The sequence below is a fragment of the Morone saxatilis genome, unplaced genomic scaffold (assembly GCF_004916995.1).
Source record: "Morone saxatilis isolate NCDOM2014 unplaced genomic scaffold, NCSU_SB_2.0 Contig19, whole genome shotgun sequence".
NCBI lineage: Eukaryota > Metazoa > Chordata > Actinopteri > Moronidae > Morone > Morone saxatilis.
This window is the reverse complement of record NW_023339751.1, coordinates 20,655,036-20,659,085: the sequence shown is the minus strand read 5'-3', so window position 1 is coordinate 20,659,085 and position 4,050 is coordinate 20,655,036.

Below are 4,050 nucleotides of genomic sequence, written 5' to 3'. Positions count from 1 at the left end.
GTCCACATGAATACGTTTTTGTCGAATCCGTATAAATACTTTATCGTATCGGCCTCGCGTCCAGACGGATACGGTGTTTTCGAGGTGTGAAAACTGTATTTTTTGAGAACGGGTCCCAGAGATTCTTTTCGAAACGACATCGTATTGGGTGAGGCCGCGTAGAAGGCCACTGACCAAGTCAGAGTGTTTAAATCATGAGACGCTTAATTTTTGAATAAACAAATATATTTAATCGACGTACACAATCGATGTACACAATGAAGATGAGAAATGTGAAAAGGCAATTAGACCCCATTGTGACATCATCATATTTGAAGGGGTTAAAGCTGATTAGTCTAGAAAACCCCTGATGGAGTCTAGATACTGGTGGTGGTGATGTGATGAGTAGTGGACTTCTAATGAGCTCAACCTGGGCACTGGTTATGATGAACTGAAGGTGAATGGGGTGGAGGAGGGTCTATTACTACTATATCTACTACTATTAGTAGTAATAAACTTCTTACGAGACATGGTTGATCTCTGGGGGTTGCTGCTTGGCAGTTACACCTCTCTACTCTTCTTTCTTGCGAACAAGATTACCCTACTTTATTTTAAAAGAGAGCTCAAAGATTCCCCCAATGGGGACAAAACCTTCTTTGTCATTGTCCCACAGGGGCATGACAGCAAAAGACAATATGCTAACAAGCAGCTGTCATTATGTTATCTGTCACTTTGTCATTTTTATTACCACCATGTCCTTGAGAAAGGCAATTACTCAAAAAAAAATCTATTTTCCTGACAAGTGCAGGTCAGCACTTCACACTCCACACACTTCATCGTTCATCCCATTTTCATGAACATTTGTGCCCTTAAACCAAAATGACACAACAGGTTGTTTGTCAATTCCTTCACAATTTACCCATGTGACTGCTCCAAAACTGGCTCATGTGTGAGTGTTTTCTGATCTGTGTTCTCTATGGTTAAGATCTAGTTAAGTTTAGTGACTAAACCTTGGTTAAGATTTGGGTTAACGATCGCAGTCATGTTTAGAAGAAACTAATCTCTATTAACAGATACTGCATATGAATGCAGAATATGTAGGCAAGCAACTAATATTTTGGCAATGGAAGCGTTTCTGTTTGTAGTCAAGTAGTATTAACCAATCATGTTTGAGCGGACTTTGGTTGCATGTAGGTAAACAGTCCAAGTTCTGAAACCTAACATAATTACTAATAAAACTAATAACAAGTTGGCTAAAGTGTATGGCCGAATGACCAATACTGCCACTTTTTTGTGGTGAGTCTCTTATTTATTGATTATTATGAAGTTATTATTATATACTTATTATGTCAGTTACTGTCCATGTTTTATTTTCTTCTGACAAAGGCAAGACTGGCCCCACACCATTCAACATTTATTTCCATGAGTTTCAAAATAATTATATCCATCCTTAATGTCAGTGCCTTGTTTCTGCATCACTGGTTGTTATTGACCATCTGGTGTCAACCAGTTGATAGTAGTGAGTCAATACCCCCAGACACTCTGGAAATGGCAATTAATGTGTAATAATTTTACCTTTTCTTCACAAATGTACAAGACAGCCAAATGTACAGTGGCCTAGAGGTGTCAAATGAACTGCAAAATCCAAAAACACAAATGCAAAAGCCATAACATGAATTTAAAGTCACAACACAGATTCAAAAGAAGGAAGTGAGGCAGTGGTAACCCTGGTTCTCAACCTTTTTAGTGCCAGCACACACATATCCATTATCAAGGTTCCTTATAAATACAAAGTGGGCTAATTTTCTTTCCTGAATATTAATGTTGATCATTATTCTGTTTATTATTATGACAATGGCATAAATTACAGCTTTTTTTAAATTATGTAATAATTAATCTAAAATAATTTGTGTTGTGGCTTTTACAGTTTGTTCAACACCACTGGGCCACCATACAATGGGAGCATTCAGAGGCCTCTACTTAAACATAGTATTGCTTTTTAAAATTATTTTTTATTGCTTTTCCCAAACAAAGAACAATAGTCACAAACTCATAACACACAAAGCCGAACAAAAACAAATAACTAACCAAAAAAGACCCGTAAAAGGTTTATACTGTGTTTGCATTTACTCTACATTAAACCCTAAAATAGCTTAGCCCTGCCCAGTTGTTTTGCGTATTTGACTCCACTCATGTTTTGTCTTCATTGAATGTTTTGTACTGTAATCTTGGGTTAAGCATTAAAAAATAAAATCTATCATTAAATTCCCTTTTTGTGGCTTTCTTTGCTTTCCACGATTAATAGACCAAATATCTCCTAAAATGCATCAAACTACCCACTGTAAGGATCAGAGGGATGATTTCACCGTATAGCACTTTGCCCAGAAGCACTCACAGTGATAAAGAGAAAAGGGCTTTGATGACATGACACATTAAACAACAGTTCTAGTTCAGTTCTCCAACTTCAGGCCTCTGCTACCACATTAATTAGTTATAATTTTTTTTTTCTCTGTTGGTCACATACCTACTTTGAAAGCTTTCTCAGATCTGAGAGTGGATTAAATAAAAATAATAATGTTTTTATGCAGAGTTTATGGTCACATTATGTAAAACTTCAGGAATCAAAATATATTGCTTTAAGGATTCTTCTCGTGGTGCTTCCTTGAGAATTTAGTTTTTATTGATTTTAAGGGGAACAGACTAAAGTTATCTTCTCTGCCTTGGGTTAAAACGATTTGGACATCTTACTGTTCATCATAATTCATGTCAAAGGCCAACAGCACCAGGATGTGCTCTGCATCTTCTGACTGTCTGGAAAAACCTGGCAGAGGAAATAAAAACCTACCATCAATGTAACTTTTAAAGGAAATAACTAGCTCCCCAAAAGGGAGTTTGTGGTGGAGACATGTCACATCTAATAAGCAACATTTTCAGTACAGGCACGGCAACACACCAGCTCAGGCACTTCACATAGTATGACTGGTTGTGCTCGGCAGCTGTGTGTGTAAACTGCATGAATGGGAAGAGAAGTGTGGCTGAAAAAAAAAGTCAACCTTCCCCAGAAAAAAATTCAAAACATTAAAAACTATTAAGACAGACTTACTAAGAATAAAATATCAAACATTAGTGACCATGGAACATTTGAAGTCACATTTCTTGGCAGGCTCTCTGCCCACATCTTGTAATCCTTATTCACTCTTTAATATTTTATTTTTTACTTTAATGACTGATGGACTGACTGACTGACGTGGTTACATAACCAAGATGATGCTCTACTTCTGCAGTAGTGTGATACACATATTGAATTACCATTTCAGAGCCGTGTGCTTCTAAATTTAGGGGCTGCAACAAATAACAAATCTGAATGAGGGAGTTTCCCTCTGATATTCAAATGTACAAGAGTCCTTTTTTGGTTTGTTTGTGCCAAATTGAGAATAACAAGAAGAGTCAAAATACTGTTTTGAATGAAAGATGGTCAGGATCATTAAGTGTTTATAAAATGTACAAAAGCAGTGGTTTTTAGAACAACAATGAAAATAAAGCTAACGCCCTGCTGTCCTAGAAGCTTTCAGTTTTATTGTGTCATGCCACACAAATATGTTGGATGGAACAAAAGCTTCACCAGTAGTGGAGTTAAAACTCTTTGGGTTAAAGGGTCATTGAAATCAAAAGGATTCATTCTCTGGAGGATGTGAAGTTATGACACTAAAATCTAGTGATGGGAATTCTTTTTAGTAGACCTGATCATTTGGGTCAGCTCAGTAATAAGAGTCGACTCTTTCAGCTCCCAAATGGCTCTTAATTTAGTACCACTTCTGGCTTCATAAATCAGCCAAATTTAGCAATGTTTTACCTTTGATTGGTATGTGTGCACATGTATGTCTTAAATTATTCAGTGTAATTATACTAACCCATATTAAACCTTATTAATTTCCATAATTCCATAATTTCACATTGTGCTTGATATACATATCTTAAATAATGTAAACATTAAAAACTATAACATGTATATTGAAAGTTATATTGGTACTAAGTTATACCAGGAAATTTAGACAATAACATCAAAAAATG